The sequence below is a fragment of the Dryobates pubescens genome, chromosome 6 (genome assembly GCF_014839835.1).
Source record: "Dryobates pubescens isolate bDryPub1 chromosome 6, bDryPub1.pri, whole genome shotgun sequence".
Classification (NCBI taxonomy): Eukaryota; Metazoa; Chordata; class Aves; order Piciformes; family Picidae; genus Dryobates; species Dryobates pubescens.
The window spans coordinates 8,751,005-8,776,760 of NC_071617.1; the positions used below are offsets into that span (position 1 = coordinate 8,751,005).

Genomic DNA, 25,756 nt, shown 5'->3' on the forward strand with positions numbered 1-25,756 from the left:
TGTCCAGAGAAGGGCAACAAGGCTGGGGAGAGGCCTTGAGCACAAGCCCTATGAGGAGAGATTGAGGGAGCTGGGATTGTTTAGCCTGGAGAGGAGGAGGCTCAGAGGAGACCTTATTGCTCTCTACAACTACCTGAAGGGTGGTTGTAGCTGGGACGGAGTTGGTCTCTTCTCTCAAGCAACCAGCACCAGAACAAGAGGACACAGTCTCAGGCTGCACCAAGGGAAGTTTAGGCTCGAGGTGAGGAGCAAGCTCTTCACTGAGAGAGTTGTTGGCCATTGGAATGTGCTGCCTAGGGAGGTGGTGGAGTCACCGTCCGTGGAGGTGTTCAAGAGGGGATTGGATGTGGCACTTGGTGCCGTGGTTTAGTCATGAGGTCTGTGGTGAGAGGTTGGCCTTGATGATCTTTGAGGTCTCTTCCAACCTTGGTGATTCTGTGATTCTGTTTCTTCTGGCAAGTAGAATACAGGCAATGTAAAGCCTTGGATGTGAATTCTTACTACAGTCATTTTACAGATTAATTTATTTTAAAAGTGACAGTGTCTTTTCATCTTATACCAGTTTATATACTTAATAATCTTTAACTTCATACCACAAGGTAGCTGAGTTTGAATGGGAACTCTGGAGACTGGTGGAAACTGCATTATTTGGATATTAGAACAGAACTTTAAATCCCTGAAGGGAACTACATCATCATACACCATGCTATTCTGATTGAAGGTGGCACTGCTTTCAGCTCAGAAGCTTTCAAATGCATTGCTGATCTACCAACAGTAGCACACCACTATTGATTCTGTCTCTACTAATAACTTCAGAGTTGCCCTTACATCATTGCCATGTTTTTGTCCTTCACCCTTGACTGAGCTTTTGAGCAGTGAAGATCTGGTGAAGGTGATGACAGTGATGAAAATGCAACCATTCAAAAAAAGGCAGCAAGGAGTTTGCACTAAAAGATTTATGCTGGGCATTCAGCTTCATAGGTGATGCAATGAGTCCTTGTCAGGAGGTCAGTCATTCAGAGAGTGATTGGACAAAGTATTCAGGGCATTGCAGGGTTTGGTCTCACACCATGAGGAGAGGTCACACGACTTTTGGGAACCGCTTTTATCATAGTGGTCCTTGCTGTGCCAGAAAACATCTCAATCAGACCTTCAACCCTTTTCTGTCTTCCTCAAGATAGAGGAGTTGTGCCCTTAAGAGTAGTAACAAATGTGGGTATGAAGCACTGGCTTTGTCTTGCTTTTTAGCATTTATATTGCTGCTTCAGTGTTTCCATTAAAGCAAATTAAAAATTAATCACATAACAGGGTATATGATAAGGTTGTGCAAGTTAGCAATATAAATTCATTGTGTGTGTTGGGAGCATAAAAATGAAGTGAGAGGTTTCAGGAGGTCTAACAATACAAATTCATTAGTTGTGAACACGATAAAAACTGAGATTTCCTAGGTGCAGTGGGAGGCCAGGATGATCACACTGTGTGGTGGGTTGAAAGGAAAGGCCCAGCTTTCCCTCCCCCACTATGGATGTGTACTTAGGAGCAAAGAATCATAGAATGGTCCAGGGACTTCCAAAGGGCATCCAGTCCGACCTCCCCACAGTCAGCAGGGACATCCCTGGCTAGATCAGGCTGCCCAGGGCCTCACTGAGCCTTACCTTGAATGTCTCCAGGGAAGGGGCTGCAACCACCTCCCTGGACAACCTGTTCCAACATTCTGCCACCCTCATAGTAAAGAACTTCTTCCTGATATCCAGTCTAAATCTGCCCTTCTCTGGTTTGAAGCCATTGCTCCTCATCTTGTCACCACAGGCCTTTGTAAACTGTCTCTCTCCATCCTTCCTGTAGGCTTCCTTGAGGTACTGGAAGGCTGCTATTAGGTCTCCCTGGAGCCTTATCTTCTCCAGGCTGAACAACCCCAGCTCCCTCAGCCTGTTGTCATAGCAGAGGTGCTCCAACCCCCAGATAAATTTTGTGGCCCTCCCAGTGTACATCTCTATTACATCACCATTTCTTTGCCAGTGCAAAAGAGGCCCCCACCTAAATGGGGACAGATGTTGTGTACACTTCCATGTGTGTGACCACACCTGCAGTGTGTATCCTGTGCTTGCTTTGATTCAGGTGGCTGGTTTGCTGGCTGGAGATTTGCAGCTGGCTTCAGCCTCTGGAGCCTGGGATATTGGCACCACTGAATATCCCTTCGAACAGATAAATTCACAGCTTGCATTGGGTTGGAAGGGACCCTCAAAGGTCATCTTGTCCAACTGCCCTGCAGTGAATAGGTACAACTCCAACTGGATCAGGATGCCCAGGGCCACATCAAGTTGGGACCTCAACCACATCCCTGAGCAACCTGTTCCAGTATTTTACCTCTCTCATTGTAAAGAACTTCTTTCACATGTCTAATCTAAATCTATCCTGCTCCAGTTTAAAACCATTGCCCCTCATCCTGTCAGTACAAGCTCTTCTAAACAGGCCTTCCCCAGCCTTCCTATAGCTCCCCTACAGGTGTTGAAATGTAGCTATAAGGTCTTCCTGGAGCCTCTTCTTCTCCAGACTGAACAACCTCAGCCTGTCTTCACAGGAGAGGTGCTCCAGCCCTCTGATGATCTTTGTGGCCCTCCTCCGGATCCGCTCCAGCAGGTCCATGCCTCTCTTGCGTTGGGGACCCTATAGCTGGACACAGTACTCCAGGTAAGGTCTCACCAGAGCAGTGGCAGAATCACCTCTCATGATCTGCTGGCCACACTGCTTTCAACGCAGCCCAGGATGCGATTTGCCTTCTGGGCTGCAAGTGCACGCTGCTGGCTCATGTCAGTCAGTCATCTTCTACTAATAATGATAATGATAATGTATTTTTCTGAAGCATCTTATGTCATTTTCTAAAATCAAAGCACTGGGGCCTAAATAGTCGAGCTTCATTAAGGAGATGAAGTAAATGAAGAGAGGCATCTGGCAGAACGGAGGACAGTGTAAAAATAGAGGCATATGTTAGTTTGAGTAGCATTAGTCATTTCTGGTATTATTTTGCCTGTGAACCTCTGCTCCATTCAAAGCAGGAGACCGAGCCAACAAAGCCAGTTTTCAGGACATTCACACAGTGTTCCTTTCTTCCTGAAAATAAGCAACTGATGCTTGGAGGAAATTGGAGGTGCCTTTTGGCCAGCAGAAGTCTTTGCCACAAGAACAATTTTATAATGCATCCTAAATAAATCTTCAAAAAGCAAACTGGCTGCCAAAGTACTACCCTTAATTATCCCTCCCCCTACTCCCAATATGCTGGTTTCCTAGAACATGTGTCCTGATTCATTGTGATCAGTCAATAAAAGAATCCTGGGGAAGATAACTTAAATAAACCCCCCTTATTTTTGCATAGCTATTTGTGTAGCCTTTGTGAAGAGAGTGATGTTTGCTGTAATTTAATACTCCCTAGTGATCATATGCAAAGTGATTTAAGTGGAAAAATGGTATGTGTCTGTGTTCATACTTCACTCTGTTCATTGTTGAGGTGGAGAGATCTGTTGATGTCTTCAGCAGAACTTTTTTTGCAGTTGTTCCTGATACTACCTTACCACTGGTGTAGCTGCTGATTGTGTGTGTGTGTGGGGCGGGGGGTATCATAAACTGTGGCATGATTTGGGAATGGTTGAGGCAAATTCTTCTGTTTTGCATGAGCATTGAATGACTGCAACATTATTTTGGAGCAGTGAACATGACTGATGAAAATTTTATCTAAAATGGCTGAGAAGCAGTGTATTTTAAATGAAAACAGTAGGCTGCTTTTAGGGAAGGGTGATAGGAAAAAGATGACAGACTGAGGTGAAACGGCAGGAGAGGAATACAAGGTGCAAGATACGTGTTCAGTACAGCTGAGTGAGCTGTACCGAAGTCACAGTGCTGTGAGCTGAGGAGTTGTAAATTGTATAGGTCTTAGAGATTAGCCTGAGAGATGTAAATGTCAGCATTGCTTTTGTGTTATGTAGCTGATGATTGGGAAGGTTAGGCTCTGCAAAGTGCTCACCAGATCTAGGAATTGTGCCATTCATGTGCTTGTAGTTATCTGTGAAGGAAGAAAAAATACCTCCGTTTTTTTAATTTCAACAATGCATGCATTGAGCCTGAAAGACTCTGCTCTTACTCCTGACTGCTTCACTTTCACTGTAGTGGTGTATCAAACACCAAAGTCTTCTCTGACTGTGTTGAAGGTCTCCATAGAGGGACCAGTGTGGTTAGGATGAGCATTTGCCCAGCTGCAAACTGGAACGACGTAGGAAATGCTTTAGCAATTGTACCAAAGTGATTTGCTTCCTGAACATAATCCAAACTCCCACAAAATATTATGAAGGACTTTTCCTCTGCTTTGGCACTCTTGCAGTGACACTTATTACTCTGAGATAGCCTTTCCAGTCATTCATGAGACATCACAGGAGAGGCAAGATGGAAATTTCTAACTTAAGTAATAAGCAGGAGCTTTCCCTCTCCTCACCTAAATATGTAGAGAGGCACAGGGTAGGTTTTCTGTGGAAGGGCCTTTTTAAGAGTATTAATTTTAATGCCAAAACACTTCACTGAAATAATACTGTTACAGAGGTAATTAATAACACAGAAATGAAGCAACTCAGGCAAGAAAGGGAAGACACATTTTCTCCTGCCCTTTGAAAAAAGTGTGCAAGTAGATGAGTCAGGGAGGTGCATGAAGGCTCTCCCGGGTGATGTGAGCAGCATAGAGAACAGTTTGTGCCAGCAGTGCCAACTTGATTTTTGGATGGTCAAAGAAGGGGCCTGTATTGCTTGAGCAAAGGGGCAGGAACATCCTTTAGGGATGAAACAGGAGCAGGATCCTAGCACAAGGGATGCAAAGGCTGAGCTGTGAAGACAGACAGGTTTGTGATTTATGTGCCCTGTCTCTATCCTGCAAGGGTACCACCGGTCACTCAGGCAGCAGTGCTGGAGCAAAATGTGGCCTCGTCTGAGCTGCTTACAGGTGAGGAATAAGTGTGGTGGTCCGTCATGTTGTTTGGTCTGTTTAAATTTGTTGATGCATAATAATGTGAGAATTTAGCAAGAAAACCCATTCCTTCCCACTTCCATCTGCACTGAGGTTGCTGCCTGTATTGTTTCCTTTCTTCTTTTCCCTCTTTCTCATCTAATACCCGCCAGGCATCTGGGATAATGGAGTTTTTCACTTCTACAGCAAGTGCAGCACCTGCCATGTGAAATCTTTCTGTTTCTCTCTGAGTGAAAGCTTTAACTGACACTTCTCCCAGACAGAGATTAAGGGTTCAGTGCTGCTGGACATTTGATTAATACAAAGTCCCTTTATTGTCACCCTGCCTTTCTGCTCTTCCTCATTAGAAATCGGTGACTCTTCCCCGATGCATTCATTACATGGAGAAAAGAATGCCTAATGATACATGGAGATAAAGAAAACATATAGCATGCATTCAGCTAGTAAAATGAGCTGTTTTCCCATGTGTAGTGGGGATTAAACAGGGAGTGCCTTTGCCTCCTTCAGCTGCTAGTTGAAGCCTCTGACAAAGCACAGTGCAATATATGTGCATATGTGCAGGTACATAACACCACACATGCACAGAGGAGAACTGAGCCCACTTGCTGTTCAGATATAATTTTGGTTTGTGTTTGCATTTCAGTGCCTGCAGTTGTTTTGGTTTTCCCTCTGGAGGCTGGAAATGCTTTTGTTCCTGCGAGCCACTGAGTGTTTCCGTTAGCATTTGGTGGCACCGTGTCAGAAGGGAGAGTATTTGCTGGGGTTTGTCCAGGGAAGAGTTGCAAGGGAGGGGTGTGTGGGTGTGTTTTGGCCAGAGAACAGTGCCCTGGGGACATAATCCTTCCCGTAATGAATTGTGCAGTTTACTGAGTTAGGAACCTGATAGTTTTCTGTAACCCTGTTAGCACTTTTATCCAGGGATTTCTCCACTCTTTAGTGATGCAGTCCTTCCAGACACAGATAGTATCGATGTGTGCAGCAGTTCACCCCGGCTTAGAGTTCAGCAAGTACAGTTCTGGTCCCATTCCTTCTGCCTCCTGGCTAAGCTGCTTTTTGGACACACTGGGACTGGCATTTGGGGCTTGCCACAGTTCCTTTTGGCTTGAGTGGGAGCAAAAGCCCAAGAGTTGTGGTGCAAAGCCCAAGCCAACAAGTTGTCATGGACACATGCTGGTTTGGTGCAAGGGCAGCATGGATGGACTTGCAGACACAGAATGGTGGGAGTAGCTCAGAGGAGAGAGATTTCAGGTCCAGCTGTTACTGAAGGGGTTTTGATGGGGCACAAAAGCTTTCTTCTGCAATGGTAAGATGGTTATGGGATCTGTTGGTGGTGAGAACAGTGTGACCAGGGATTGCTTTACTCTATGGCAGAGTTGCTGGGTTGGAACTGGCTAGAACATGGCTGTAGAAGTGTATGCCAAAGGTGCAGGGAGCAGAGTTAGCAGATCTCTTGTGGTAGGTGATGTTACAGAGCACAAGAAGGGAAAGGAAAGCTCACCTTAGATGTTTGTAGACCATAATGTAGAGTGTAAAAAGGAATGTGAATAAACTCCTATATCAACCTAGATATATAGATATGTTTCTTTCTGAGTAAATACAGCTTTAGGAAAGATTTGAATGTTAGACCAAAGTGGCAGTGAATTGAGGAAAAACTTTGTAGCTGGAGGCAGCAGGGAGGAGGGAGCTGTCAGCAAGGGAGTAAGGCTGGCAGGAAAGGGACAGAGTTTTCCTTCCGCAAGTACTAAATAAGCTCAGATGCCCGTGGGTCAGAAAAGAAACCAGTTGATAGGAGGCATGTGGGAGGTAGTACTTGAATGCATTTGTAGTAAGGTAGCTCATTCTAAGGTGTTAGTAATCTTCTGCCAGTTGGGAGAAGCTACTTTGATATTCTATAGGGAGAATTAAACCCTGGCTTTATGTAGTGCTGAGTGATGGTATCAAGGGATTTTGTGCCCCTTGATACCGTAGCTGCACTGTGGAAATGCACAGGTTTTTCTTCTTTGAGTCCCTTCCTGAGAAATGTAAACCAAAGCATTCTTGGGAAACATATAGAAATATTTTAGGCTTACATGTATCTCATGCAACTATATAGATGACTTTACTGTTGAGAGTCCTGTGTAGAGACAGCTTCTATTTAATGTCTTTTCTGAGTGTAAAGCAGAGCACTCTGCTCACTGCTGTTCTGCATCTTCCTTGTAGTCAGCCTTGATGATCTTGTGCTTTTGTGAGCCGAGTATCCAACAGAAATAAGGATCAGAAAGCCCCAAAACTCTGGTTCAGGAGCAGTTCAGATGAAATGAAGAACAGATGCTGTGTGCTTTCTTGATGGAAGATGCTTGTCTGTCCACTCCTTTGGCAATGTACTTCCTCCAAAATGTACTGGATTTACTCAAAATCACAAGGTGGCAGTGGCCATAAGGGCCTTTACCTTTCAGCTTGTTTTACTTCTTTTTTAATGTTTCAGTATAGTAAAGCCTTTATCATCCCAGCACCATGCTGAGAAACTTAATTTATTGCTGTATGAACTGACCTGGTTAATAATTCAATTTTTTTGTTCATTTTTTTCCTAATGCTTTAAGTTCTGTTGGTACCTGAAACTGGCAGCTCTCTTTGGCAGCGGTGCTACGGACAGATTAGGAAACCAGAAGTCAAATCCCCCAAAGAAGGTATTTCCATAAGCACCTGTTCACTTTGTTTATGGAGGGGACATCTCCAGCACAGAAGGAGCTTCATTCCTGCTGCTCCAGCAAATGAGCTGTGACATGCTCCTACTGCTGCTGCTGCTGCAAGTAATCAGCTAGAGGTTACTTTCCTGGATGAAGTTCATTTAAATGGCAGTGGAGGAGAAGACTGTGATTTATTTCAATTGTTTTTTTCTCCCATGATATTTGCATACTGCAGGATGTAAAATGAGCAGCTATACAGAATGGTTTTGTTTTTTTCTCTCTGTGTGACACCATAAATCTAGAGGGAGCTTTAAAAAAACCAAATAGGTTTTAGTAACATTTTATTTTCCTTTGAAGAAGCCAGGAAGAGTAACTCAGATCAGTATGCTTCAAGTGAACATCCTGTTCTAGGTGTGTTGAATACAGCAATGCATTTTTGTGCTGGCTAATGCATCTGTGAAGCAAATATCATCACCTGAGTAAAACAAACATTTAGAAATAGCTTTCTTTTGGTTTTTATTCTCATTCCCAACTCAGTGTTAAAGAGTTAAAAAACCATTCATCAGAGGGTCTGATAAATATTTTTCTATAGTTGGCAGAGTGTTTAAGATATAATAACTTGTTTGAGATAAACTTGAGGAAAAAATAGCACTTGATAACACAGTGCTCTATTAGCTCTTCCAGTATGGCTGGGGGTTATGACCACAGAGGTTCTGAATTCTACTGTGCAAACTTTGGCTTCATTTAAATTGACAAGACCGTTGAAAATAAATATGACCAAACAGGTATAACTGCTTAAAATTCTGAGTGCTTGAGCATGAACTGGGGGCACAAAGGTCCATTTGGAGAAACAGAATATAAGTTTAGTCTGTAATCTATGCCTAGCAGACTCCAATGATACCAGTTTAAAATGCATGAGAGCCTTGGAAGGAACTTAAGCATCAGTTGAAGAACTTGACTTCCTTGCTTGCTAGCATGTGTGCACATCTGCTTGTTTTTCAGATGACTGTGCCAGCATAATAACAGTTCTTGTTTGGCACAACAACACTTCAGTGCCCTGAGACTGCTGCTTGTTTCATCCCAGCATCTGGTGAGATTAAGCATTAGCACTGCTGTTTAATGAACAGTTTGTGGATGTGAATGAGTGTTTGGGGTTGTTTTTGTTTCCTTCCATCCGTCGGGGTGAACAAAGCCTTCCGGACTGCCTACTATAGATTAATTTACAGCTGCCAGTTTATATTAGTTGTTCTATTTATTCTGCTTGGGTGCTTTTGGGAGGAAAGGAGTATTTCTTAGTCAATTGTCTTGCCAAGAGAAAGGAATTCAAGAAATGTGAAGCAAACAAATTCCTGCTAATTAGTCAAGCTTTTGGCAACTGAGTTGTTTGCTCCCTTTTCTTACGATTTTGTGCTACACAAAAGGACTGAAATTGGAAAACAGGATTTAATCTCGGGTCTGAACTTTGTCTTTCCCCTCCTGCACTCTGTGCTGGTGATGCTGGGGCTTGGTGAACAGCAGCTATAACCAAATTTTTGATCTGCCTTCTTAAAAGCCTGACCCTGCTGAAGGTTTTGACAGGTGGAACACCATACATCTCTGCCTCTGCAACTCCCACGATGCCATAGGTTTATAAAGAACCTCTAATGCTCCTTGGTTTTATTATGTTTCTCTGTAATTCTCCTTCTTTCTGTTGCTGTTTGTGCCGAGTGCAGGCTCTGTGTGCCAACTGCCTGATGCAGCCAGGGACTGCTGGCTCTTGCTGCTGGTGGTGGCCAAAGCTGTGTGCAGCCCTGCATCCCCTGAGAGGTGACTGTGGTACATGGTATCAGTGAGAGCAAAAAAAACCCCAATAAACCAAAAACCTGTGAATCTGTGAGTTTATTCAAGAGCTTTAAGGATCTCTTTGGGTATGGATAATGCAGACAGGCTGATGTCTTTGTCCATCTTCTAAAATAATTGCATTGGAAGACTCGAGTAGTTCAAAAGGGGATTAGTTGGTGCACTTAAAGCAGGATCAGGCACACTGGGAGATGGGCCCTTCTTCCCCACCCCCACTGGAGCCAGAGGTCTTTGTTGCTCAAATTACTGAGGATGAGATCAAACTAGGCTAAATATAATCTGTGATTCTGCAGAGAGTTCCTTCTTCCTCTACCCTCTGCTGTGTTGTAGGGTGGGGAATAATGTGTTGTGGGTCTGTTCGAAAACCAAGTGGAAGGTTGTAAGACCTGAAACATCCCAGATGTTGAGAAGATGCCTTGCAGGGACAGGAACAACTGCTCTCAGGATTCCACAGGGCCAAGAGAACCCACTCTACTGAGACATCCACAGTGAGTTTTCAGCTCTGAGACTATGCAAGGAGGTAAAGTCTCTTTGGCTTTTGGAAATAATTTCCCTCCTGTTCACTGTAACAAATGGTGCCTTCTGTAATTCATTTGTAAATCTTGGCAGGTAGCAATTACAGCATCTTGTGTATTTTCATGCAAGTGTGTAATGAGAGGTAATTAATGCATAGATGGATACACAGATATCTATATATACTTTCCCCCCCTTTTTTTTTTCTGGTGAGAAGGTGGTTTTGCTCAATAGTAGGTGGTAGTAGAGGAGAAGAGGAGGCTCAGAGGAGACCTTCTTGCTGTCTACAACTCCCTGAAGGGAGGTTGTAGCCAGGAGGGGGTTGGTCTCTTCTCCCAGGCAACCAGCACCAGAACAAGAGGACACAGTCTCAAGCTGTGCCAGGGGAGGTTTAGGCTCGAGGTGAGGAGAAAGTTCATCACAGAGGGAGTTGTTGACCATTGGAATGTGCTGCCCAGGGAGGTGGTGCAGTCACTGTCCCTGGAGGTGCTCAAGAGGGGATTGGACTTGGCACTTGGTGCCATGGTCTAGTCATGAGGTCTGTGGTGACAGGTTGGACTCGATGATCCTTGAGGTCTTTTCCAACCTTAGTGATACTGTGATACTGTTCAAAGCCAGGTTGAATGAGGTCTTGACCAACCTAGTCTAGTTGGCTATCCCTGCCCAGGACAGGGGGATTGGAGTAAATGATCTTTGAGGTCCCTTCCAACCCAAACCATGCTATGATTCTATGCCTGTGCAGCAGTCAGGAAACTTTAAGACCTGAGTAAATGTAAGAGAATCAGTGTATTTCTCAGCAGATGACTGTTCCCATGTAGATGTTTTTCTGTATTCCATTTTGTATGCATCTAAAAATCATTGTGCTTATTTTGGTTGTTATCAGTAAATTGAAAAAGCCTTATAGAGAACAGCAGAGATCCGTAATTTATTTCTTCCTCTTTCTTTCTGTCAAACCATCTGCCCCTGTTTCTTACGCCTTCTGAATCAACAGAGGCTTCAGCTTTGCCTGCATGTGAAAGGGAAACTGACCTGCTGTGCAGATGAAGAGAGTCAGTATGTCCTTTAAGCTTTCTTGTCAAATTTTGTGGTTGAAGACCTTCATGCCAAGTGGTGCTGTGGGTTTCCTGATTTTCTTTCCTGTGCCTAAATGATGTAACAAAAATAATGACTGTTAACTGTGTTACAGAAGTATGTCTCAGGGCAAGCATACCCACAAAAGACTTAAAATCAATCCTTTTTTTCCCTTGTGAATGTTTTCTACTCCAGACCTTTTTTTTTTCTTCTGGTGTTTTTGTTGGAGCTGATAACACTATTGTTTTATAAAAGCAAACCCTTTAGCTCAGTATTTTCATCATCACCACATCCTTTTAGTACCTGGAGGGGGCCTACAGGAAAGCTGGGAAGGGACTGTTTACAAGAGCTTGTAGTGATAGGATGGGAGGGAATGGATTGAACGTGAGGAGGGTAGATTCAGACTGGATATTAGGAAGAAATTCTTTACAGTGAGGGTGGTGAGACTGGAACAGGTTGCCCAGGGAGATCGTGGATGCTCCCTCCCTGGAGATGTTCAAGGCCAGGTTGGATGAGGCCTTGAGTAACCTGGTGTAGTGGAACATGTCCCTGCCCATGATGGGGGGGATTGGAATAATGATCTTCAAGATCTCTTGCAACCTAAACCATTCTATGAATCTCTGTATTCTTTTTAGTGAGATGTGATGGCCTAACCTTAACATAGTGCTTATTTGTTACTCTCAAGAGAACAAATAAAACAGAAAATCTTTGGGATTATGATTCTATTTTAGGTTTTGTTTTGCAGATATTCCAGTTGTAACTACCTGGTTTCATTGCCTGATTTTGAACCTTTTTCCCTTTTATTCCTGCCTTGGATGGGAAGCAGGCAGTGCACTGAGCAGGTATGCACTTGCAAGCACAGTGAGCATACTCTCAGACAGACCTGCCTGTCTCTCCAGATGCATCTGTGCATCTGCTCTGAGCTGGATCTCTTACAGGAGCACTGTAAATCAGTCAGTAGTGGCAGTGGGAGCCACCACTGAGGCTGAATCCCATATTTGAGTCTTACTATCTAAACTAGAAATGGGAGTAATTGGTACCTTCATATATATATGAAATGCATGCAATTTAGGGAAGGAAAAGTAGTTTCTGTATTGGCTAACATGTTTTAAACATGGTTCTTTAGAGTGAATATGATTTTGTGAACTCTTTCAGGTGTTACTGAAACACCAGGCTACTCATAGTTTGACACATGACTCTTAAACCAAGCCCTCTACTTTGGACTCCCTTTTGGTGAAGCTAAAGAGAGCTATTTTCCCCAGAGGAATGTTCAAAATCTGCAAATGAATTGCCTAGTCTGGATTGCCTTCTGTCTCCTCAAGTGTAATCTGCAGTGAGTGAAGCTGGAATACTTGTGGGGTGGTGATTTGGGTTCCAGTATGGTGGTAAAAGAGAGAGGTCGGGGCATTGTGGACATCAGGCTCTTTGATTTTGAGATGTAGTTTAGGGAATAGTTTGACAATCTGTCCATTTGTTTGAATTAATTCCTGTATGGGATGCTCCTGGAACTCCCCATATTTTGGAGCAAGCAGAGTAAGTGACATTTCATAGGGCAGCCATTCTATTGTTATCTAAAGAGCTCTTCTGTTTTCATGTGGAGGGCACCTCATTCCCACGGTCATAATGCTCCACAGCCCTTTGTTCATCTTTGCCTCCCCTTTTGCCCCTTTTGGATGGAGAGGCATAAATCTCTTTGAAACATCTAGCTAAAATGTCAGGGCACTTAATGAGACAGTGACACAGCTAGTTATGTTCATCATGAAGAATTTGAACAGTGAAGAGTAAACTAAGCCAGCAAGTTCATAAATGCAAAGCTGTATTTTCCTGCAAGAACCATAACAGTTCTTCCCTGTGCTGTGTCATCGATGGAGAAGATCCACAGATTAAGTGTTCTGAGATCCAAAAGAGATCCTGTGTACAGTAATCCAGAAAAAATACCCTAAAGATTTAAATCCATTGGCAAATATGAACAATAAGAAGCCTTAACAGCTCTCTGGGTATCAGGAGCTGGAGTGAAATCTAAACCCTGTCAAAGTTCATAGCAAATTCCTTGTGACTTAATAGGGTCAAGAATTGTACTTATTTTCTACTTAAGGTTTTGCATCTGTAAGATTAGATATACTCAAAGTGGCACAAGGAATGCCTTTGCTGCTTAAAAATGCTAAATGGTGAATGAATGAACAGCAGTGAAGAGGTGCTAGGAATCCTGTAGTGCACAGATGGGAGCTCACCACTATAATTACAGTTCACCAGACAGTCTGCAACAATTTCCAGCTCTTTCTGTAAGAAGATGGAAGCCTTGACATATTGAAGTACCTTCTTTAATGGATGGCCATTTCATTGTTATGTGTAGAGCACACACCATCTAAGTAGAGGTGTGTGAAAATTAGAGGTGAGCTCCCTTTGTGGTCATAGGAAGGGACCAGAAAGAACCTGGGATATGCATCCTGTGATTGCATTGCAGCTGCTTTCTCCTTCACTGACTATAGAAGGAAACTGGACCAGTCCAATGACAGGACAAGGGGCAATGGGTGGAAGTTGAGGCATAGGAAGTTCCATGTAAACATGAGGAAAAAAGAATTCACTGTGAGGGTAGAGTGACAGAACACTGGAACAGGCTGCCCAGGGGGGTTGTGGCCTCTCCCTCTCTGGAGATATTCAAAACCTGCCAGGATGTGTTCCTGTGTGACCTGCTGTAGATGATCCTGCTCTGGCAGAGGGGTTGGCTGATCTTTCACAGTCCCTTCCAGCCCTTACCATTCTGTGATTCAGTATAAACCAAAACTTTGTATAAGGTTTAAGTTGAGATGTATCCAGCATGGTGACTGTTGCAAAGCTTTGAAATTACTTTTATGGCCAGTCTTTCACTTAACCCCCAGTTAAGTGAAAGAACTTGAAGGAGTGACTTTTGTGTTGCCTGGAAATAGTGTAAAATAGGAGTATAATGAATGGGAGGAAAAGAGAAGTGCAAAGAGTTGGCTAAAGTCTCCAGGGTTGTGACTTTTCCCTTCCCCCTTGCCCCCGAGTGGATCAATAGAGATAGAGAGCAGTTGTGTAATGGTTGGGGTTTTTTTGCCCACCACTGTGTGATGTTAGTTTGAAGCATGCAGTTTACTTGGAAAAGCTTAAGTAGCCTTAATAACAGAAAGTCCCAGTAAAGCTGACACTAATGGTCTCCCCAGTTGTCAGTCTCAACAGAGAGATTAAGAACTGAATGAACAAAGAGACCAAATTACCATCTCCCCCCGCCTCTGGATGCTGCTGCATGAAAATTGGTGTGAGCCATGACAGTGAGCAGAGTCTGGTTCTCTGCGGTGTCCCAGCACAAAAGGGGATTTTGCCTGGGCTCTCAGCTGAGCAACACTGCTGAGGAATGCATCACCCAGTCCAGATTTTACATGTGAATAATCAAGTCCTGCCATCTTGAAAGAAATTCAATGTGTTGTGCCCCGATGATGCATATCAGTGGATACATGTCAGACACTAACCATCTGTGTTGAACCTAGCCCAGCTAGGTCTGCCATTTTTTTTCTACCCAGTTTTACACAGGCAAATCATCTTTTCTTGGCCAGAACTCTCAATGAGGTGTAACAGTGCAGCTCTGCAGGTTGTGTCCCCAGGGGTGGATACGTGCCCAGTGCATTGGGTTGAACTTGCAAAAATGTCTCTAAGAAAATAGAGCATCTCTTTCAGCTTTCATCTGGAGCTTTGAGAGATTTTAGTCAAGAATGTAAACACTGTTTGTGAGTGGCTAAGCACTTCCCTTTCTGAGTGCTGCTCCTTGAATATATTATGAAGGACAATGCCAGCTCTCTTTTGTCTCTCTTCTGTAGGACAGGTTTGTACAATCATTCCAGTGTTCAGTTAAAAAATAATTGCTACTGCATGTGCTGTACATTTTGTGTCTCTTTTGTGGCCACTGTGTGGAAAGCTTTAACTGCAGCTCACTTCCTAGCAAGCTCAGAGTGGCTGGAGAGCTGCCAAACAGAGAGGGACCTGGGGGTGCTGATTGACACCCGCCTAAACATGAGCCAGCAGTGTGCCCAGGTGGCCAAGAAGGCCAATGGCATCCTGGCCTTCATTAGGAATAGTGTGGCCAGCAGGAGCAGGGAGGTCATTGTGCCCCTGTACTCCACACTACTTAGGCCACACTTTGAGTACTGTGTCAAATTCTGGGCCCCTCAGTTTAGGAAGGACATCGAGACACTTGAACGTGTCCAGAGAAGGGCAACAAGGCTGGGGAGAGGCCTTGAGCTCAAGCCCTGTGAGGAGAGGCTGAGGGAGCTGGGATTGTTTAGCCTGGAGAAGAGGAGGCTCAGGGGAGACCTTCTTGCTCTCTACAACTACCTGAAGGGTGGCTGTAGCCAGGAAGGGGTTGGTCTCTTCTCCTAGGCACCCAGCACCAGAATAAGAGGACACAGTCTCAAGCTGCACCAGCGGAAGTTTAGGCTCGAGGTGAGGAGAAAGTTTTTCACTGAGTGAGTCGTTTGTCATTGGAATGTGCTGCCCCGGGGAGGTGGTGAAGTCACTGTCCCTGGAGGTATTCAAGAGGGGATTGGACTTGGCACTTGGTGCTGTGGTTTAGTCATGAGGTCTGTGGTGACAGGTTGGCCTTGATGATCTTTGAGGTCTCTTCCAACCTTGGTGATACTGTGATACTGTGAAGAGGAGACCACCTTACTGTGAACAGATGGATTTCTCACATGCTGTTTTGTTGACAAATCAGTTGTTAAACATAAACCCAACATGTCTCTCCTGGATTTACAAGATTAAAAAGTAAGAGAGTTACAGCATCAGTTATCAATGTTGTCTAGCCTTACCAGTCTCTGCTTTATAACTCATTGTGCCAACATCACTTACAGTACTCGTGCCATGTACACCAGATGAATGGTGAAGCTCAACAAATTTACATTTCAAAGATAGTGCTTTGCACCTTAACTTACTGCTCTCTACAACTACCTGAAGGGGGGGTGTAGACAGGTGGAGTTTGGTCTCTTCTCCTAGGCACCCAGCACCAGAACAAGAGGACACAGTCTCAGGCTGTGCCAGGGGAGGTTTAGGCTGGATGTTAGGAAGAAGTTCTATACAGAGAGAGTGATTGCCCATTGGAATGGGCTGCCCGGGGAGGTGGTGGAGTCACCATCACTGGAGGTGTTCAGGAGGAGACTTGATGGGCTGCTTTTTAGTTGTTTAGGTGGGTTGGATTGGTTGATGGGTTGGACACGATGATCTTCAAGTTCTCTTCCAACCTGGTCTGGTCTGGTCTGGTCTGGTCTGGTCTATTCTATTCTATTCTATTCTATTCTATTCTATTCTATTCTATTCTATTCTGTTTTAACTGAATAGATGAACACATTTAATTGATGGTTCTGCAGAGGAACAATCCCATGCCTATAAGATACAATAACTAACATTTATGCTGACAGAATGTATTTTAGGATTCACAACATATAAAGGTTTTTGGCCTAAAAATGGATTTGTACAGCTCAGTTCATGTTTTCCTGTGTGCACACAGTGTACAAATAACCTCTGTGCACATGAAATGCATGCAATCCTTAATCTCAAGTTTGACACTCATAGCAATAGTTCAAAGACAATAAAAGCATTGTTAGTGTTTTAGTCTCATGCTTTCATAATTCAAAGTCTTGTCTTACCACACTAAATTAAAGTTTTATTGTTGCTCTCCAGCGATTAGAATTTGCTCTCCTACGTATCACAGTCACAGAATTGTTTTGTAATTGATTAGTGCATGCATCAAAAATGTGGCAGGAGAACAAAAAGAAGAAAATGTTATTAAACTTCTTTAACAAAGACTTTCATGACTGATACAAAAGACAAAAGGCTGTGAATCTTCTTTTCCCTGGTAAAGACAATCAGAAATCTCTCTTCCTAAGTGGGCTACCATGCATTTTGGGTAATACCTTTCATGTGGGTAATACCAGGATATCAGGTAGTGATAGGACTAGGGGGAATGGAATGAAGCTGGACGCGGGGAGATTCAGGCTGGATGTGAGGAGGAAGTTCTTCACCATGAGAGTGGTGAAGCCCTGGAATGGGTTGTCCAGGGAGGTGGTTGAGGCTCCATCCCTGGAGGTGTTTAAGCCCAGGCTGGATGAGGCTCTGGCCAGCCTGATCTAGTGTGGGGTGTCCCTGCCCATGGCAGGGGGGTTAGAACTAGATGATCCTTGTGGTCCCTTCCAACCCTGACTGATAGTATGATACCTAGGTGTTTCTTCAATCATGTGCACTAAGCAAATCTGACCTTTTATAAAGATGTGGTAATTTGTTATAAATATTTACTGCTGTGTGGCCTGGATTGTTTTCAGAAGGCAGATGCAGTGAGTATGAGACTGAAACAATTTTCTGTTACGCTTAGGAAACATGCCAACGTATCTTTTGTCTTGTCTGGCTGCCTGCTGCCTTGTCTAACTTTCCAAGAAAGAAAAAGCAATGTAAATATAAGCAGAACTTTGAAACAGAAAAGCCATTTGGTCACTCTACAAAGGAGGCATTTTTTCATTCTTTCCAAGGAAAGACCGTAGCAGACTTGCTGGATATTCTTTTTCTGTCTGGAAATTTTTTGGTAATCACTCATTTAGAAGGTTTTCTGGTTATGTCTTACTAGTTCTTAGAGATACTCGAGTCTTTCAAGCAGTGAACATGGGGAAAAGGGCAAGTGTCTGAACAGTACATCTGATAGGGCAGTCTGCCAAATGATTCCTGAATCTTTCAGCTATCATTATGTGAAGTGAAACATTCATGTTTCCCAGATGGCCTTAGCATGCCAGGCACTTACAATCTGAAATGTCTTAATAACTTGTGAACAAGGCTGGGTACACATTAATGTAACATAGAAGTTTTTTCACTGCATGTGCTCTCTTTTCCCTTCTCTTTTGTTTTCCAGCAAAGGCAGGCATTCTTCACTGCTCTTTCTTGCTAACCCTTCTACTTGCCCTGAGGATCATGAACCATCTCAATCATTTTACTGCTTTTCCTTCTTTTCTCTTAGTATCCACCCTTGCCTCTTGTTCCTCTGGTTTTGCTAGCCACATAAAGTTATTCGAGTCTCTTCAAGCTTTGAACAGAAAGGCCAAGCCATCACCAGTTACATTTGCTCCTCTAGGTACCCTCTGCAAAGTATTATATTATCAAGCAGATTGAGTGCAGATGACTGACAGGAGATGGGCTTTGAGATGGAGGCATGAGCAGATGGAAGCAAAATAGAAAGGGGAAGAAGAAAAGCCATCCCAGAGAGACATAAAAATCAAGTGAGATCCTTTCCTGTTATTTTTTTAAATGTTTTTTAATTACTGTGTTAATCTTTGCTTTAATTCTTCAGTTTGTAATCTGAGAGAAAACCAGGATGTGCTGCTGTGTTTGCCTCTTCAGAGGTTTTGTAGAATTCAGACTGAAAAATGCCTCATGTATGAATATCAAACCACTTATTCAAATGACCTCACAGTAAGAAAATTGGTCTCACCATCGTGGTCCAAAACTCTGTCACAGTGGAAGAGAAGGTAGGAATAAGAAGCAATTCAAGTTGTGAGCTGCCAACTGAAATTTGTAAGTGTGGAAGGGAGAGGCTGAATCTGATTTCTTCTCTGGGGAATTCTGTTTTCTGGCAGTCTGCAACGATGGAAACAGCATGCAGTTATACAATAAGTTCCCTCAGATATGGATTTCAAGGAAGTGTATTATGAAAGGAAAAGTCTGTTAAAGGAAAACAAGTTTTCTCCCAGTGCTATTGCTTTTTTATTTTTGCAGGTACTACAGTATTATGCTACCAGCCTTCAGCCATCTCATTTACACTAATAAACAGAGCTGGGCTAGTTTGCTCAGACTCCCAGTTTGGGATTCTGAAGAGCATGTCAGGTGAGGATTACAGTTTTGCTAAACACTGGGGACACCTGGAGACATTGACCTGGCCAAATGGAAGGCCACTTGAATTTGAAGCCTCACTTTTTATGTCAGAACTGGTAGCAGAGCTGCTGGAGCCCTGACATGTGTCTGCTCTTCAGCCATCTCCTCTACGCAGAGGCATCTGGAAGGTGGAGAATTACTCATGTTGCCACCCATCTCATTTCAGATGTTGCAAAACAAGTGTAGTGTGGCAGCTTCTCACTTTTTGCAATTAGGAAAGGTGAAAAATACTTTACAAAAGGCACAGCAAGCAGAGCTACCTGGTCATTTTTGCCCTTTCAGTTGCATTGCAGTGTCCCAGAATCATGTAGGTGTTGAGGCAAACCTGGAGCTGCCAAGTGATGCCCAGATACTCCAGCCTCATCTGTACAATAACCTTTCTCCAACACATCACTGGCAGAGAGGGAGCTACCAGACAATCAACATGAAGAGATGATTTACTGAGCAAAAGACCCTCCCATCACTTGTGAGTGCTGACATTTTGCCCATCCTTGAGAAAGGTATTAACAGTCCCTACCAATACTACTTCCACTGTTTCTCTGTAGGAGTCAACTAGCAAAAAGGGACATACACTAAAATTACTGGCAGTGACTTTAGGTCCAGAATGTCTCTGATCAAACTCCTGAAGTGCTTAGAGAAACAAAATAGATAGCTGTCCATGTAAGAGTCAAGCTCAGAGATTATAGAATAGAATAGAATAGACCAGGTTGGAAGAGACCTTCAAGATCATCGCGTCCAACCCATCAACCAATCCAACCCACCTAAACAACTAACCCATGGCACCAAGTACTCCATCAAGTCTCCTCCTGAACACCTCCAATGACAGCGACTCCACCACCTCCTCGGGCAGCCCATTCCAATGGGCAATCACTCTTTCTATATAGAACTTCTTCCAACTTCTTCCTAACATTCAACCTAAACCTCCCCTGGCACAGCCTGAGACTATGTCCTCTTGTTCTGGTACTGGCTGCCTGGGAGAAGAGACCATCATCTGCCTGTCTACAACCTCCCTTCAGGTAGTTGTAGAGAGCGATAAGGTCACCCCTGAGTCTCCTTTTCTCCAGGCTAAGCAATCCCAGCTCTTATCTTCAAAATAGCTTCTGGTTTGTGTTTATTAAACTATCCAGTAGAAGACATTAAAAGTATTAATTCCTAACTACACATTTCCTGTGTACTGGTGTAAGCTCCCAGTATGGATTTAATAAAAGCTGCAAAGTTTTTGTAGCCACTTTGCTTGGACTTTACTGTAAACTCATACTGGTTTCTCCTCTAAACTGCTTTCTGTACCTGAGAAAAGCAACCAAATTAGACCTGCTTTTAATAGCGAGTTTTGACCTGGTATTGAGGGGACTGAGCAGGTGAATTACTGTGTCCAGTTCTGGGCCCCTCAGTTTAAGAAGGACATCGAGACACTTGAACGTGTCCAGAGAAGGGCAACAAGGCTGGGGAGAGGCCTTGAGCACAGCCCTATGAGGAGAGGCTGAGGGAGCTGGGATTGTTTAGCCTGGAGAAGAGAAGGATCAGGGGTGACCTCATTGCCCTCTACAACTACCTGAAAGGTGGTTGTAGACAGGAAGGGGTTGGTCTCTTCTCCCAGGCAACCAGCACCAGAACAAGGGGACACAGTCTCAAGCTGTGCCAGGGGAGGTTTAGACTCGAGGTGAGGAAAAAGTTCTTCACTGAGTGAGTCATTCGTCATTGGAATGTGCTGCCCAGGGAGGTGTTCGAGTCGCCGTCCCTGGAGGTGTTCAAGGGGAGATTGGACATGGCACTTGGTGCCATGGTCTAGTTGTGAGGTCTGTTGGGACAGGGTGGACTTGATGATCCTTGGGGTCTCTTCCAACCTTGGTTATACTGTGATACTGTGATACTGTGAATTTATTTGGTATTTTGTCTTTGTTTACTGTGCTGAGAAAGTACTCATTGTTTTCAGTTGATGGTAGGCATTGGTAAACACTGCAATAGAAATACAGAGTTATTGTAAGACTGCCTTGAGACCTGTTCATGCTGAGGGACCATTGTTCATGGATAAGAGCTGGCATTTCATTGGTATCACAGATTATTCACTTTTAATCCTCGTGTCTATTTCCACCTCTTTGTTCAGCAGTTATCCCTGAAGGACTGAAAAGATAGATCTTTTCGTCTAAAAATAGAGTGGAGCTTATTGTAACACACAGCTCTGTCCTGTAAACAATGCAAAAGTACCATCCCTTTTATCCTGCAGAACTAATGTCTTCCTGGTGTGAGGGTCATCCTTTACTGACAAAAGTTAATGAACACCCAACTCACTCTAACTGTGGCAAAATGCTGCAGAAACTGTGCTAGTGTGTGCATCTGTAGCTTATTTGTTAGGGAAGCTGCAGTTGTGAGGGAAAGCTTTGCTCTCTGCAAAGGCACTGAAAAACCAGAGACTGTAGGGGAAGAATAGAGAAGGGGAAATTTGACCTTTGCATTGCAGGTGTATAGGCTGTTCAAAAAGCTATTAGAAAAGCTGTGATATTATTTTTAAGTTGAGCAGGTTTAAAATAGATTCCTTGAGACCTGTTTCACTTTCTGCATTGTTTTCTTTGAACCAAGTTTCAGGTTGTAAGTAGTCCTTAACAAGTAACATGTAAATTAGCAACATACTGTGGTAATGTCAGCAACTGCAGCCTGCATTCTAGATAATAATTGCCAGATCAACTATTGGCATAGATGTAAAGTTACTTCTGTTAATATATAAGAGAGAAGATACCCTGTGTTCATGCTGAACCAGCTGAAGTGAACAGAGTGACAGTATAGGTAGTCCAAATTAAATTCAGTTAGGCTTATTTATGTTTACAGTGTTGTGGGACTGGTGTCCTAACCATAGAATTAAAAGTCCTCCAAGGAGCAGATAGTCCAGGGTCTGGACACAGGAAATTATGTTATTCCATCCCATAATATTGCCTCTTCTATATAAACTGGCCACATGGCCAGTTCTTCCTTTTTGCTCCCTCTCTCTGCTCCCGGTGTGGGCTGTTATCTCTTGCTTGGTGTTGTGGGGGAGGTTTTCAGCCTTCAGCCACCTGGCTAATTTTTGCTGTGTAATTTTGGCCTAGGTTGGGGGACAGGGAGGCACAGGGGAATGGGTAGGGGGGCACTAAGACCTGTTTTTCATCCTGGCTGGGGGAGAGGTTTTGGAAGGTTTTGGCCTAATGAGGTTGTGGTAGGCCCAAATAGAGAACTGGGCTGAGGCTGAATATGAATTTGTGTGGTTTGTATTTCTGTATAGATTTGTGAATAGTATTCCCATTTAATCTCAAATTCTGTGAGAGTGATTAATTTTAATCCTTTATGGGGGGGGGGGGGTGGTGGGAGTGTACAGTGTAGTAAGTGAATGGATTTAAACTCAACTCATAAACAGGAACTTAACAAACAACATTTGGATTAGTTGCAAGAACTTATTAAAAGCATGGCTAATTAGTAATGACAAGTTACACAGCAAAGGATAAAAGAAGACAAACTTAGGTCTTGTTATGTTAATCTTCCTTTGAGGTCCATGAATTGAGTTACAGCTTAGGTTCAGTGTTACTGCATTTTGTTTCAGTGAACCACACTGTAATAGAAAAGATAGACAGCTTAGACTGTTTTTGTTACAATTTAGTCTGAACATGATCAGTGTGGTGATTGGGTGTAAAGAAATCAAACTTGGTTGTTCGCCGGCATGCTGCCCATCTGCCCTGAGCCATCAGGCAGCACAGCACAGCTTCGCTCATCCAGCTGCCTGTCTGGGGTAAGGAAAGGCTGTGTAAGGTTTGAATTTTGCCCCGTCAAGCCTTGCGCTCTGGATGTGAATCTCACAACTCCTGATTCCCTTCCTGAGCTCCTTCTTGGAGAGGCCATGGTGTTTCACTGTCTATGGGTAGAAATACCATCATCAAAGACTTGCTGTGGTAGAGTCGCCATCATTGGAGATGTTTAGGAGGAGACTTGATAGGGTGCTTGGTGCCATGGTTTAGTTGATTAGGTGGTGCTGAATGATAGGTTGGACGTGATGATCTTGAAGGTCTGTTCCAACCTGGTTTATTCTATTCTATTCTATGGTTAAGGCTGTATGAAGGGATGAGATGAGCTCTGGAGATCTTTCTCTGGTCTCCAATTCTGTGACTGTGTCCTGGTTTAAAGCCAGACAGATCAGCCGGACAGAGAATGACACACACAAATGGACTGCAAAGTGATGGAAGGTTTAAATGGAGAAGCAATTGGCGTTTTACAGGAGTTGCAAAGCATAGTGGCAAAGATATCCCAAAGCATACAAAACCCTTGCAGCACACCCAGAGGCCCTCCAACACTTCCCTTTTCCCCACTTGAGGATGTACCCAAAATCCCCAGGGCTCCCCAGGTCTCTTTCTTCCCCCCTCCACTGCTAGTCTCAGGCTGGCCTCCCCTCCTGCCCTCTCCTCCTGGCATTAGGCCTAGACAGGCTTGAGAAGCCTTGAGATACTCCCCCACCATTACCCAATAGGGAGCATCTCCCACGGGAACAGAGAGGGAAGGGAGAGGAAGAGAATGACTTTGCTGATGGATTTATAGGGCTCAGGATTTATGGGTACAAATAGGCTGTTTTCTGTGTCCACTTTACTGGGTTGGACACTTGGGACACCAGAGGTGTAATTTATGTGGCAGTAACAGCAGGCACCCAGCCTAAACTGCCACAGACTAACTTGAGGCTACACCTTTTTGCGCATCATCTTGAATATGACAATTCATAGTCGTATCTCTAGTTTAGATACTGTTTTATTTGGGCTTTTTTAACCTTTCTATTGCTATTTCTAATTAAAATGAAACAGAAAGGGACATTTGCAAGCCAATGACGTTACTGTTGACCACATAGTCAGCAAAGCAGTACCAAAAGGTCAGGACACAGACATAACTAGTGATTAGTTTTCCAATGCCTTTCTGTATTATCAGGGGTTTTTTTTGGACATAGACACATCTGCTGATCTGAATGCATTAGGAAATGGGATAGGAAAAGCAGCTGAATTATGCAGAGATGTTAATTAGTAGGAAAGAAGGATGGTAAGGTCTTCCAACAGCATTTTCTAATTGAAGTCACTGAACTGGCATTTCAGCAATGATTTCTGCTTCAGAGATCAAGAGAGATTATGTTTTCTTGGCAGTTTTCTGTCTGCAGCTCTCAAAAGTTCAAGCAGGCCAAGTGACTTTCATCACTTGTGAACACCGTTGAACAAGCAGTGACATTGCCCTGAGTCTGGGGGGGGGGGGCATTTCTATCCTGTGCAGTCAGGTTCTCCTAGGCAGACTGTTTGGTCTCTTTTCTAACTGTAAGGGGAGGAGATAAGCTTGGAGATGACCACTTCATCACTTCTGTTCAACAAAAAAGTTTATTTGAAAAGGCATCATACTTTAAAACAATAAAAAGGGAAAAAACACAACAACACACAAAACCCCACAGCCAGACAAAAGAACTCCAAACAGCTCCCCTCAAAAACAAAGAAATCCCCCCCCCCAAAAACCCAAACCACAACCCAAAACATAACCAAAACCCCTACCCCCCAGCCTGCAGAGGTAATTTTATGAGATACATGTGAGTTTACAGAAGCATATGCACAGCACTGGTGTCACAGAGTCACAGAATGTTAGAGGTTGGAAGGGACCTCCAGAGATCAAGTCCAACCCCCCTGCCAAAAGCACATGAATGCATCCAAGCAGGTTTTTAAAATCTCCAGAGGAGAAGAACTCTACAACCTCTCTGGGCAGCCTGTTCCAGCACTCTGTCACCCTCACCAGAAAGTTTCTCCTCATGCCATGGACTCTTTTGCAGCCTTTCTCTGACCTGTACACAAGGAAGGGTTAAACGTGAGTAGTCCACAAGTGCCCAATAATGGCCTGAAGAAAATACCTATTGAAGCATGCAAGAAGCAGGCTGGTGTGGAGTAATGCTTTGCCAGAATACTTCCCCCTGCTAGCATGTTTTGTATGAAATATTTGTTTGCTGGGTGTAACAGATGGGACAGGGAAGCTTGTAATTGTTAAACTGTGTTTCTGTAGGAGGTCTGTGGGCTTCCGAGAGAAGCGTGGTCCATTGTGGGCCCAGTGTCACTGCCATTTAGAGGTGATAACTGAGCACATAATTCACTTTTATGGCTTGCTCTGTTTTACCAGCAGCCTAATCTCTGGCAGATACTTTGCCACTGCTGCAGAAATTTTAGGAGGGGAGTAAATGGCCATTTCTTCTTCATTGAAGTGGTAGCTGCTCACTCTTGGGGGAGCTTTGTAACTTGCTTCTCTACAGATGTGCAGAGCTGCCATTTTACCTTTGGAAAGAAAGCCATTGTGAGTCCCCAACCCCTCTACCCCTGCATGCCACAAGGGTTGAATTTATGAGAGTAATAGAGACCTTCTTGTTTTGACAGTGCAGGCCTGTAAGTCTTCTCATCTACTAATACTGGCAACATGGTAGTCTGGAGTTCAGAGGGCTTACACTGGCTTCAAGAAGGATTTATTGGCAGTTATGGCAACAAATAAACCTGGAAAAGCAGCAAGAAGGGGGAGCTAGTAGGAGTATTTCTACAAAGAGAACAAGAGAGTGATCACAAGCTGAAAATGGAGACATAAAAAGTTGCCATAGCCAGAGAAAAATCTATTCACTCTGTCCATCTGGGTTCTATGGCTGAAATGAGATCCCTGGGCTGGGGAGACAGCAAGATGTGAGGGGGGGAAGGTACTGGAGGGAGAAGCAGAACAAGTCCTTTTCCTG

At 43.8% G+C, this 25,756-nt stretch overlaps 1 long non-coding RNA gene across 1 annotated transcript in view; it reads left to right on the forward strand.

Annotated features, from left to right (window-relative positions):
* LOC128897299 (uncharacterized) overlaps positions 1–25,756 on the forward strand; it is a 61,712-nt gene that overhangs the window by 22,845 nt on the left and 13,111 nt on the right. The gene's annotated exons all lie outside the window — the stretch shown is intronic.